The 14,128-nt window shown below is 43.9% G+C and overlaps 1 pseudogene across 1 annotated transcript; it reads right to left on the bottom strand.

The window, feature by feature from the left end:
• Positions 1-7,079: 7,079 nt before the first annotated feature.
• Positions 7,080-11,000, bottom strand: LOC101166467 (RNA-binding protein 15 pseudogene; annotated as a pseudogene). The gene has a single exon (XR_908735.4). The product of XR_908735.4 is annotated as an RNA-binding protein 15 pseudogene (transcript).
• Between the last annotated feature and the right edge of the window lie 3,128 nt (positions 11,001-14,128).

Below are 14,128 nucleotides of genomic sequence, written 5' to 3'. Positions count from 1 at the left end.
AACCCCATAAACTATGGGGGATAAACTCTACCATCCAAAACACCGAATGTATCCTCAGAAACGGCATGTTTCACATCAGAGTCGTTATTGCTGTTCTGTTTAAGTCATCTTTCTGTTTGGTGTAGAATTCAGAGCTGCAGTGCTGTAACCATCTTCTGTTTTGACACGTACGTCTTCAACAACGTTAAACAAACATAAAGTGAATATTCTTCTTCTCTTTGGTGAAACAAAAATGCAGTAAAGTCTGGCTGTGAATTGAGAAAGACCTGCATATGTGAAGACTGCTGCAGATCATGAGGAAAAGCCAAACCTGACTGATGACGGGATTTGAATAAAATAGTTCAATAAACATGATGAACAAAAAGGGCTCAAATAATGAGTGGGTAAAAGTAAAATGTTATTAAATCTCACCACCAATCTCACAAGATTGAATGCATTTTTACATATTAAACTTGTAATATAATGATTGGTAGAAACAATGGGAACAAATCACTGAGATGTCTCTATTTATTCTAAATGAACAAAAAGTTTTTAGTTTGCAGATGTTCAGCATAAACAGGCACTTTTAGATCTTTAATTGAAATTATGTGTCTTACAGTGTTGAAAATGTTCTGCAGGAAACAGTTTGGACTGTTTTTATTTAATGATGAAATGAGTGGGGTTTTTTTTACCACTGGCACATTTACATTTTCCCTCTTTTCTGTTCATTTAATGTCGCTGTCACTATATGTATCATTTGTTGTGTATTTGATGACATTCAGTACCGACCCCATTCAAATGAATGGGAAGGTGTATCCAAACTTTTGGTCTGTACTGTAAATGACTAAAATAAAACAGAACACCAGCCTTGATATGAGTACTTGCAGCTTTCTTGGTTTAAATCCGTGTTGATCAAACAATTAAGACCAAAAGAAAAGAAAAGAAAGTGGGTTTAACTTTCTCAATGGATAAACTTTGGTTCTGTTGAACGTCTGACCCTCAGTCTTGTTTCACTTCAGGGACCGAGTTTCTTGTTAAGCACTTATGGCTGAGATGGAAAACCGCACCGAGTGTATTCCGCTGTATTCCTCTTCCCATCACATTAACTCACTTCTGGCAATATTCTGAGGCAATACATTAGTGAGCTTTCTCTGTGCCATAGAGGGACAGCTACAACCGTTTCAAGGCTGTGTCAGATCTCAAGATATTTACAGTTTCCAGGGGTCTTTAAATTATGATTAGGATACTCTTAGCCAAAATTAAAAAAAAAAAATTGTTTTCTGGGACGTAGTTTCTGCAGTGCGGAGGTGGTTCAACAGAAATATGTCTCCAGGTTTTGGGCGGGACTGTTGGCATGGAGTAAGCCCACCCCCTTCCCATCATCCGTCTGTTTACGTGCTCTCCCGCCACTTAACAGCGTCCCACACACCCGACCTAACATTAGCGATGCAACCAAATTTGTGAACAATATTGGAGCTACCCAGCCGTACGGTTTAGATCCAGATTCCAGCTCAGAAGACAAAGACGTTCATGGATCTATTTGTCTGCAAGTGGATGCAACAGAATAGAGCAGAGCAGGGAGCTTATGGATCCTCAAATTGTTCATAATTAAAAAGTAAATATGACCATGTGCAATCACACAATCAACCAATAAATCTCTCCTAAATTTATAAAAAGATAATTGTGAAAAACCTGCACTCAGATTTTAAATTATTATGTGATTGCACAAGGTCATATTAATTTGTTAAATTATGAATGATTTGGGGCTCCGTAGCAGCTTATCCCTTGTCCTATCCTATGACCGCCCCCCTTCCATTGACGTGTTCTCCCTACCATGACAAAGGTGGATAAAGGTGGAAAGATTTCATGTAATCCATGGACACCAGTGAAGATCACAAATCATTGAAGAAAAAAGGTTCAGAGCGCTGTCTAGTGGGTCTAGATGACCCAACTCCCAACGTTAAAGTGCCTAGGATAGCACAAGGGTTACACTTTTTCAAATGGCATCTTTTTGTTTGCTCCTGATTCACAACATTTTGAATAAATAAATACTCAGAAATGCTTTTTAAATTTTAATTTCCTAATGTCCTACATCATGAAAGAAATGTTAAAAACACAACTTTTATTGGAGTTTAAAGGGTTGTGTTATTTTGCCCTTTGCTTAGGAAAGAGGGGTAGTTGAGGGCGTTTTTGTGAATGAAACCTCTGTCACCGGCTGCTAACTCGCCTTTTGAGGTCTGCGGGGGCAGCTTTTTCATGTTACTGTGTTTACTCACAATCAGGCGTGGGGGCTATTTGTAAAATGAACCACAACAAAGCAGAATGGGTTTGACGGTATTTTAGGGTTGAGGATCACAAACAACCGGTTCCACATACGCTCAGCAGGGTTGTGCTCCGGGCGTTCAAAGGCTGAGATTCACTCTCTTTATAAATAAACTAGCAGATTATAAATAGAAGACGTGCAGCTGTCGGCGGAAAAAATCTCTGATCAGCAGAAGAGCCAGCCGACAATGAAGGACTGTGGTTGAAGGACTGAATTCTGAGTGAGATGACTCATCCTCTGCTCAGCCCCCTCCCCCACCCCCACTGCACAATGAAAAAGATGCAATGAGAACATCACTTTGGGGTACTGACTGCCATCTAGTGGTCTCCTGTAGCCTGATGGGATTCACAAATATCCACAAATCTACAGAACTTGACCCTTTCCGGGTCACGAGAGAAAACCCAGCTCCTGTGGGGTGAAAAGCCAGGCCACACCCTGAACTTGGCGCCAGGCTGCAGCAGAACCACACACTCACCTGCACACCTACGGGTAACTTGTAGTCCCAAATTAACCTCTGAATTAACCTTAGACAGTGGGAGGAAGCCAAAGTTCCCTGAGAAAACCCACCCATGCTCGAGGAGAACGTGCAGACCTCTCTAGGTTCTTTTGGCATCAGACACAATTGTGTTTTTTCACATCAGACACAATTGTGTTTTTTCACAATCTTTCCCAATTTTTCACATTTGAAACATGTCAGGTATGTGAAAAAACACAACTGTGTCTGATAACAGAAGAACCTAAGAGGCCAGATAGTAATCCAGACACTATGAACTTCATTGAACTAATACGAGAACATGCAGACTCTACACAGCTGGGTTTGAATCAGGAGACCCTCGCTGTGAGGCAAGGGTGCTAACCACTACACCATAGTGCAGCCTCCATTCAGAAACACGTGAAACTAAAATTCCACCTAGAATTCCTTTATTTTCCACAATTTTGTTTAAATACTTTTTCAGTGGTCTATCCAGAAATGTATTAATAATCAAAATATTTTCAAGGGATATTAAAAAATGTTAGATAGATAGATAGATAGATAGATAGATAGATAGATAGATAGATAGATAGATAGATAGATAGATAGATAGATAGATAGATAGATAGATAGATAGATAGATAGATAGATAGATAGATAGATAGATAGATAGATAGATAGATAGATAGATAGATAGATAGATAGATAGATAGATAGATAGATAGATAGATAGATAGATAGATAGATAGATAGATAGATAGATAGATAGATAGATAGAACACACACATATATAACACACATATAAAATATATACATATATATATATATATATAGACACATATATATATTTAATGTCAGGTTTGCTGAAACAATAAAAGGAAGATTCTTTTTTTTAAATATAATTTCATTATAAAAATGAATTTTGTCTGGAAGATCAATATGACCTTTTTTCTTTACATCAGTAAACCAAAAAAAAGCTGACTTAGACAAAACTATGAGTGGAAGCAGATGTGCTTCTTCTATTGAAGGCAGTCGTCAAAAATCACCAAACGATGCAACTGAGAGAAGAAATCTGCAGCTCTGATTCTTTGACACAAACATTGATGGTGATATAAAATATAAATAAGTTCATAGTAATTTCACCCGTTTGACTTTTGCTTTAGATAAAATGATAGGCGCATGTTTAAATGATTAAGTTGATTTAGAGTGAAGTACCGGTCTGTGGTAGAGTGGTTTACCTGCTTGATTGTGATTTCTTGACATATTCAGTCTCTTCATGCAGCTATAGATTCTTTATTAATGCACTTGATCTGATAAGAGCTGGATCATGGCAACTGTGTATAAAATACACTCCATTACCCAAAGCATTCACTCACTTGCCTATGAACTGAAGTACCATCCCATTCCAGACCTATGGAGCTCTATATGATGTCGTTCCACCTTTTATCAGCTACTACAGCTTCACCTTTTCTGGGAAGGCTGTCCACAAGGTTGAGGAGAGAGTTTATAGCTATTTTTGACCTTTCTTCCAGAAGTGTAGTCTGAAACGTTGCGTTCCCCAGACTCATCCAATAGATTGTCAGATGGAAATGCGCGGTTCATCACTCTAGAGTCCAGTAGCGGCGTGCTTTACATCGCTGCTATGTGAACAGATACGGTTTAGATCCGTGTTTGTGTGAAACATCTCGTTCTTGAGCTGAACGCCTTCAGCAAACTGTTACAGTCAGGAACAACAGACCCATGAGGTCAAAAAGACACAATAGCGGTGCACTTTAGAAACATTTCCTTTATTTCAGCAAACTCAAATACAAATTTGAATACAAATGTACAAAATACAGAATAATAAAAAACAATATTCGGAACAAGTCTCACTCACCTGGTTTCAGTTTTCTGATGAATCAGACAGGAGTTTTCTCTAATCTGGTCGGTGGGAAGGATGGATCCTCTCCTTCCTCTGAGCGTCGGTTAAACACGTTCAATACTCGGAGAAGCAGCTTCTCTGGAAGACAGATGGAGAGCAAAGGACGGTGTTTGGAGCCACAGAACGCGACCTGAAGGAGCAGAAAGGAGGACATGACATGAGGAGATCGGACACAACGCTTTAGCCAGCTGTCAAAGCTGACAAAGATGGACTGACCGCTGAGTTCACCTGAGGGGCAGTTTTCCACTCGCTGTCACTTCACATTTCAAGCGGCGATCCGGACGACCCATCAGGATGACCGACGGCGACATCCCGCCTGTGGAAGGACTCACTGGCGCCACCTCAGTCCCGGCGTTGATAAAAACTACCTGAAGACATCTGTGACACAGTTCTGAATGGGTCTGGTTCATTTTTATGACCCGTTTTGGGTCACATACCTCGATCTGTGACCAGTGTCCTCCTCCTACAGTAGAGATCTGCTGGATGGAAACAGTACAGAAGTTATGTGTACGGTAAGAAAATGATGTCTGCCTCGGAGCTCCCTCCAGCCTCCTAGCAACACAAGTTTGGTAAGAGTCACTTTGGGAATTTGATCCACCCTCAAAAACGACATTTGAAGGGTTTGGACGCAATAAAACTGACGTTTCCAACAAAAAACTGTTACACATATGATTAATATGAATATAGTTCAGTATAAATTACAAAAAGGGCTTATTCAAATATACACTTGGTGTGTTAGGAGATTCATAACCCCATGTTGTAACAGTCAAATATGTCCAACACAAGAGGCCTTCTGCTCTCATCTGTTTGCTCAGCTGTTGAACAGGACAAGTTAGAAAACCAAACAAAACCTGACGTTTGAATCGTTTTTCTGCCGTTTGAGGATCTGCCTGAAACAGATGAACACCTGCTGTTGGCTTCCTTTCGCCTTTGACCGGCGCCTCAAACGTCTCACGCCTGCAATGTGGCATTCTCAGCTTTTCTGAGGTCGCTCCTCTCTTTTCCTCAGCTGCTCCCGAATGCAACGCTCACGGCTGCCGACCAGGTTTAGGCCTTCAGCCGGTCAATTAGAGAGAAAGTGAACTTTATCACACATCTGCTAGTTAGGTTTGAAAAACCTATTTAAACCGATTTTCACCCACAAGACATCAAAAAATAAAGTTGATTTTGAAGCAAGTCCTTATGCTGCTTCTGCTTTTGGTTTTTAGAAAAGAACACTTTTTTGGGACAATTTAAAAAAAAATATGTAAGTCTTCAAAAATTCAACTTAATGTGATCTTAAATTACAAACTATGTGGTCCTGAACTGTAAATCTAAGCATAGATTATGAGTGACATCCAGTCCTGTTTTAGTCAACCCCGATTTTTTATAACATTTTTAAAGCTTCAAATTGGTGCAGTTATTTCCTCCATCTGTCTCACATTTTTTATCTACTCACTTCAGTGAAAACTGTTCAATTTTTATTTTTTAAGTTTGACATTCTACGTGTTAAACTACAAGAATTACAGGAAACCAAACTAAATTTGACCAAAAAAAGCATTAAAATGGGTTTGAATGAGGAAAGAAGTTGCATCACAGGAGAACTGACAGATTTTGCACATTTGGTTCATGAGTTTAGCTACAGGGTAACTAGAGCACTTTTTCTATCTTTTCTATACGTTACCTGCAGAACAGAAGCCGGTGTATCCCGCACCTCCAGAACCCCCGGCCGGCGCCGCTCCTCCTCCTCCTCCTCCTCCATCCTTCTGTTCAGAAGGAAGCGCGGCAGTTTCAGGTAGATCCTGCAGCTCGTGGCTTTGCTCCCACATCAAGTCTCATATTATACGCTTTTCAAAAGTGTCAAACTCAACAAAAAAAGTTAAAGACCGTATAGGCGATTGGTTCTTCCTTAAGTTTTGTCAAGTTAGGCAAATGGCGCCAGCAAGTCGAGCTTTAACTCCAGACACAGACTGAAGTCTGTCCTGGTCTCCTCCAAACTCCAGTGTCACAATCTGAGCTAAAACAAGCGCCGTTCCTTCTGGAAGCTGCTGCAGATGCTGAACCCGTACTTTCTGCATCCCTGCGCTGCTGGACTCGCAGTCGTGCTTCCAGAGAGGCCGTCTGATGGCGACGGCCTGCGGTGAGACGACGAACTTGATGCTTTTCAGGCACGCCTCCGGAAAAAAAGCAGGACAAGCCGTACATCGGAGGCGACGCTAGACTTGCTGGAAAAGTACTCTAGTGCGGCCAAATCTCAAATCAAACATGGACACACCCGACCGAGAGGCCGCGCTGGGTTCTCACACTTCCTGTCCTCTCGGCGGACGGCGACTCCTGCCGTCGGCGTGAAAGCCTCTCCGCTTTGAGAATCAATCCCCAGAACAGAACAGGTGACAACAGTCGTCTTCCGAGGCACTCTGGTTTCCCACGGAAACTCATGTTTATTAAGACAAGAGCCATCAAGTGCCTTCCGCACTTGTGTTTTTTTTTTTTCACAGTTGGAGAACCCTCTCAGGTCACTGATGTTCTCCACTTCTCTTGCAGATATCCAGAGCAAACAGCACAGATTTTTTTTTTATCCCCATTTTGAAAAAACACAGAACTTCAAATTAAAGCATGAAAAGCGAGCGTTAAAAAGTCTTCTTTCAAGGACCGCCGCGGGACAACCGCTTCCCCTCCTCGCGTTTGCATCACTCGAGTCCGAGGTGATGGCAGGTCCAGATGTGCAGGACAGACATCATGTGGTTTAGACCACATATGTGGTTTAGTACAGGTAGGAACCAGAATTAGAACATCAGAACATGAAACCCAAATGACGAGTCACCCAGTTTGGATCACACATTAATAAAATATGTTGTATGGGGAGGGGGGGCAAAAAATGCATAAAATATGTCAGAAATGAACATTACTCAGCAGTTTGATCTTAATCCTCTACAAAGTTAAGGTTTGCTGACCGTCTGAAGTAAAATAACCACAAACCCGACTTTGGATTCTGCCTTTTTTCCCACTTCAGTCGTTCTTTAGCCTCCATCTTTTCATTTTCTAGATCAAATATGCTCGCTGCTACACTCTGCGGTCTGTGAGAACTTCGTGAACCCTTGTGTGTCATGACAGGACCCCCACAGTGATGTGCAAAAAGATACACAAACACCCCAAACACTACAGTCTGCTCCGGGGTTTCTCTTTGTGCGGCATCAAATGAAACTGGCGATTAAAAACAATAAAAAGAATCATTTGGAATGGAACTTTCAACACAAGAATAAAGTTTTTGCATTAAAGGAGGAGTTTCTTTTTATCAAAAGTTACAAATCTTCAGTCGTCGATTGACTCTCGTCATAATTATTCAATGCAGATTCAACACTACAGGGTGACTGGATCCCCACTGCCCTCCATGCATTTCCTGAATAAAAGCGTGTAAAGTTGAAACTGTTTCTGCGTCATGTAAAAACGTACATACAGAATCTTCTGAGCGGCTTTGTAAGGAGAACCCTTCTGTTTTATCGGCATAGACAACAAATCAATCATCTTGTCAAATCTGCTCCCAGCATCAAATAAAAGACAGAATTCAGGTTGCACAGAATGAAAACGGATCTTCCCGCACTTCCTGATTCGTGCCTGGCCCTTCAACAGTCCCCAGGGGGCAGCACAGCCCCTCCTGCCCCTTTGCCTACGACGACGCGCCTCTGATTATGACCATCACCATGTAATCATCTTCAGATTTGGCGAAGGCTTTGGCGGAGGCATCCAAGAACTGCTGCGAGAACTCGCACGGAGGGAAGGCATGCAGGACTCCCGCGTGGTCTCTGTCGCGGCCGCCCCCCACCGGGAGGCTGATGATGCCGGCCGCTTCTTTGTGCTTCAGGTAGGAGACCAGGTTCTTCAGCGGCCGCTCCGTGGAGTTGCTGCTGTCCTGACCCTCGCCGTCGGCAGACCTCCCCGGCACGGCCAGGAGGACGGAGTACCCGCTGGAGCTGGCCGCCTTGATGCGGCGGGAGACTTCGTCCAGCTTGGGCTGGTCCATGCGCAGGCGCTGGCTGATCTTCAGCTGAGAGACTTTACCTCCTGTGGGGCCTTCCACCAGCAGACTGGAAGCCAAATTCATGTCTCCCCCCAGGAGGTGCAGGGAGGTCGGAAAGGTGCTGTTCTTGAGCAGGAGGACCCCCTCCCAGGCCTGACTCAGCTTCTGTCCATCAGGGTCAGACTTGGATGGAGACGAGTTTGTGGATGGATGTTCTTTCTTTGCTGAGCTCTTAGAGGAGTCCGCTTTGCCTTTGCTGTTCTTCTCAGCGGTGGCCACAAGCTCAGGGGGGCTGCGTGTCCTCCTCTTCTTTTCGGCAGGAGCCCCCTCGCGGGTGTTCTGCTTCTTTTTGCCAGGAGAGGTCTTCCCTGAGGGAGGCAGGCCTTCGGCGTCGCTGCAGCGACCTCCATCGCGGCTGCTCCCTCCGGGGCTGCGTTCCAAAGACCCGGCGTGGCGGCGCGTACCGTAGTCCCCGTTAGCAGGAGAGCGTTCCTGCTGCCAGCCATCGTCCAAATGTCTCCTTTTGCGGTTCAAATCCCGCTCAATAGACCACTTCTCTCTTGGGCGCCTCTCCAAGTGGTCAACGAGTTCCAAGCCTCTGATCCTGTCATGAGGGCTCACGCCGGACCACTCGGCAGAGGAATACAGATCCCGGTCCCGAAAGCGAGCAGGGGGCAGAGGAGAACGCTCCCTCATCCTCACAGGATCCATGAGGCGGTGAGAGAAAGGCTCAGAGACCACATCGTAATGTGGCAGTGGGAGTGGGAGCTGCATGAACTGCTGCTGCTGCTGGTAGCGATGCTCCGTGTCTGCAAAGTCCACTCTGAGCCTGCGGTCGGGCCCCCCGAGGGGAAAGCCCCTCATGTGAGAGCATGCAGCCTGAGCCGCATCCAGGCTTTCATACTGGATGTAAGCCCACGCCTCCCCTTTCCTGTAGTCTATAGTCCTGATGGTGCCAAAGCGGTCAAACTCTTTGGCCAGTGCGGTGAGGGGAACCCAGGGTCCGAGGCCCCCCACCCACAGCCGGGTTGTGGGCGTCGGCTTCCCATATCCAATTTTAACTGGGCTGTGGCCCAGAATCTTCCCCGACATGGCCACTTTGGCACGGTGAGCCATGTCCAAGTTCTCAAATTTGATGAAGCCATAGGTGTTGCTCTGTCCTTTCACCGGCCGCTTAATGTCCACCTCTGTGATCACGCCGAACCTGTCAAAGGCCCGCCTCAGGTCGCTCTCCGTCACGGAAACGTCCAGGTTGCCCAGAAACAACGTCCTGTTTGCCCTTTGGTCATCCTCCGGACAGATCAGCTTGTCCTCTCGAAACACGGCACATTCTGGGATGTACGGGGGTCTGTTCCTGGCCTCGTACAGGGGAAACTCTCGGTCTCTGTCCAGGTCTCTGAGGTGAGGCGGCGGAGGAGGCAGGCGGCCCAAAGCCAACTGCTGGAGCCGGAAGTCTCTGTATCCGGGCCCCGTGGGAGACAGAGCCCTCTGCGAGTGGAGGTGTCGGTGTCCGGAGGGGAAGCCGTCCTTGGAGATGGGCGAACGGCTTCTGCGCTTGCTCAGGTAGATGGTCTCTATTTTCAGCGGACGGTCATACAGCACCAGCTTGCCCCGGGCGTGCTTCGCCGCTCTGGCGTCATCGGGTCTCCTGAAGTTCACGAACGCCACCCTCTCGTCATTTTCGCAACTTATTTTCACACTCACGTCTCCGAACTTCTTAAACTCGTGGAAAAGTCCGTCTTCTATCTCCTCGCTGTTCAGCTCGGAGCCAAGTCCGCTTATTTTGAGCGTTTTGTACTCACTTCCTGGGTTTGACGGAGGCCGCAGGTCGGCGCGGGGACCGGGCCTGGATGAGTCCGCCACGGAGCCGCCGTGCGGCTTGTTCCCCGAAGCGGCTCCAAAGTCGTAGCTGCCGGTCCGACTGGAGGAATTCTCTCGGTCCAGGTCCCTCATGTCCCTTTTGTTGTTGTGTAAAATTCTCCGGGATGAGCCGGAGCCGCTTTGAGAGGATCCGCTGCAGCCGGTTGAGACTCCGCTCCTCTTGCCGCTAGGATAGCTTCCTCCTTGGCCGTCATCTGCTGCACGGGAGCGCTTTTTGAGCGGCGAATGTTCCTTCCCTCTCATTTCACAGAATCCAGCAGTTTCAGGAAACAAACCCAAATCTTTTTTTTTTTTAAAGTAAAAGTTTCGTGAACAAAATCAACCCACAGCTGTTCGACTTTCGCAGGTTTTAGCACGCTTCACAGGCATCCGACGTCAGCGCCATGTTGGATAAGTTGGACTGCTGCACCGGAAGTCACGCCCATTTCATTTGGCAGAAGCCGGTTGGATGTGTAACCTGTCAATCAAATTTGAAGGAAGGCAGCTGATCTCGAAAGGGTGCAGCTGTTCTGCCCTCTGGGGCAAAGTACAAGTTACTGTGTCCAATGGCGGAAAATTACAACCTTCAAATACTAAAATAACTCAAACGTTTTGGGCTAAATTTGTTTAATTGCAAAGATTTAGAACTTTTTGAGGACACAAGTGAAAATATTTAAAATTTAAATATGAAACATAGCACAAAAAACGATAAAAAACCTGGAAGGAAAACTAATGTGAAATGTTCATTTTTCTTTGTATGTTTTTTTTTTTTTGCTAATATTTTATCCAGTTACTAATTTCAGAAATCTCAGGGTTTTTATGGAAAAGTTTAGCCACATGGGGGCATCCAAGGTTCCTAAACGGAAGAACTGACCCTGTTGTTGCTTTGAGAAAATATTAAAGCTAATTCTGGAAGTATAAGAAATAGTATTAATCTCTCGGAAAAGAGATTTCTTAGACCTTTTTCTTCCCTTTTGAACTCCAAAAATAATTTGCACAAGATAAAAAAGACTATTTATTTATTTATTTAGCAATTTCAGCAATAAAAGCAGAGAAAAAGTAGAAATAAAAATACATAGGTATGCATAATGAATCTATTTAAGATATGAATTCAATATTTGATTATAAAATGAAGAGAATAAAAGAAAATGATGCTATCAACTTGACATTATAATTGCTCCTAATCATAACATTTGGACTTAAACATACAGTACATGACAAACTTTAATCCATCAAGTATATTGATTGTCAAATAGAGTTTGATTAATTGCTTGAAAGGCAGCAAGTAGAAACTAATTTATGCAGTACATAGCCACCCCTAACAGCTTTTTGTTTTTTACCTTTTTTTACATAGTTGACATTCAGCTTTTAGCATCAAAGTTATGATGCTTTTTCTGTCAAAGAGCAGATTAATTATCAAGTAACAAAATTAAGTTCTTATTAATCATAATATGTTTTATTTATTATATATTTTTATATTATAGACAAAATTCTCTGTTCCATAGAGGACATTATTATACAATAGCAGAAATCATTTTAACAAGTCACACATCATGAAACAAAAATGACATGCTTGTTGATTAACATTATTGTACTATTGTTTAATTTTAAAAGTGAAGGAAGACCAACCTAAATCTGTTTTTCTCTTTGTCTCTTTGTTCAGCTTGCCCTACTTTTATTTCAAACATTTTTTTAATCATCGCAGAGAAAAAAATCCCAGAAAAAACATGATTATGATTTCATCCACTTCTGATTGAAACACTAACACAACAACTAACAAATGTGACTGAAAACTAATATATAAAGACAGAAAAATATAGAAAAAACTTCCAAACTAAAATGTTTGCTTTGCTATTGGTTCCTATTTTTATGGCACATTCTGCGCTGACGGTGACTTGTTCCTTTCTTTACCACTTAAGACCTGGACATCACATTTTGGGTTATAATACCACAGTAGTTAATTCTGATGAACGGTGACCCTGTGACTACATGTGTAGCTCAAATATTAGCTTGGGTCTTAAGAGATTAATTGATTAAAAAAAAATTAAAAGTCATAACTGAAGGGGATCCATTATCCTCACACAGCTATCAAACTCATTTAGGAGTATGGACTGATAGTTCATTACCAAAACAACAAAGAAGTAAAATGCTGAGGCATGTATGTAGGGCACACCCACGCACAAGATTACAGGCTGCACAGCAGGAGATACGGCTGTTCAGTTATCAGACTGTGCCTTCATAGACTGTTGATTCAAACAGTCCGTTTTATGTTAACAAATTCAGAGACACGTGCAGACCTCTGTGTCTGCTGCATTGGTGATATGAAATAAATTCTCATCCAAACAGCTTTTGTCTTGATTTAAAATCAAAATGTTTGTGTCACACTTCAGTACTTGTTCTGCAATACTCTTGTTGCTGCTGGGGCCTCGTATGGCCTTCCCAGGTTTGGATGGTTTAAGGACACCAAAGATCTGATGTGCCGTGGGAAAAGAAGCAAATTGCACAAGAGTCTGCATGAAAGTTCAAACCTTTACAGAGGGACAGATTTCAGATGCATCAGACACCACCAGGTCAAAAAGCTCCGCTGTCGTCTGCTCTCTCTCTCTGCTCCCCAGCTGACATCTTTTTGTATAATCCATCCGAGCAACATGTAAACATGGAAAATATGTCATTAGATAGCTTCTGTGTCTGTGTGTGCTAGCAAGCAGTTATTTTCCCCCCAGTCAAGGACGGTCATGTCCGCATCTTCAGTCCGTGATCCACAGTTTCTGTTCCATAAACAACTCAGCACAGACAAGAAAACACAGACAACCTTGTGCTGAGCTCAGCACTTGCTCAGTTTACAGCAAGCGAGCACAGGTTTTATTATAAGATACACATACATTCATTTTCCACACCCGATTTGTCCCTTTCAGGGTCACGGGGCTGCTGGAGCCTATCCCAGCCACTCCTGGGCTAGAGGCAGGGGACATCCTGTACAGGTTGCCAGTCTGTCACAGGGCCACAATCACACACCCATGCACTCTCACATTCACACCTGTGGACACAGGTGTCCATACAGAAAGGTCCCCTATAGGTTTTCTGGCCTGGTATTGTACTGTAAGCAAAACTTGCATGAGTTTATCCAGGGAGTGACCATTTGTTTCAAAAATGGATGACACCAATGTTTTCGTCATCTGTTACATCCCTGTCATGGTGCCTCTGTCAGCTCTCCTCCTCCTCCCCTCTCTGCTTGGCTCCTGATTCATCTCAGCTGTGTCCACTCACCTCATCCCCCACCAGACCTTCATAAGGAGATCCAGAACCAGCATTCATCGCCAGTTTGTTGCCCCAGATGGTGCATAGTCTGGTCTAATGTATTTTCTAGTCCATGTGTTGTAGTTCTCGTCTAACGTTTTTTATCCCTCGCCTTCAGGACTTTCATACGAGTGGACACCTGAGTCTCCTGTTTACCGGAGCTGAGGAACCTTACAGAATTCCATGAACCCTCAAGCCACGCCACGAGCCAACTCTGACCTCCAGCCACGCCACGAGCCATAGCTACCTCCAGCGACATCACCTGTCGCTCTCCAGTGG

Source organism: Oryzias latipes, chromosome 5 (genome assembly GCF_053564925.1).
Source record: "Oryzias latipes strain Hd-rR chromosome 5, Olatipes_Hd-rR_3.1".
In the NCBI taxonomy this organism is placed as follows: domain Eukaryota; kingdom Metazoa; phylum Chordata; class Actinopteri; order Beloniformes; family Adrianichthyidae; genus Oryzias; species Oryzias latipes.
This window is presented reverse-complemented; position numbering and strand designations above follow the sequence as displayed.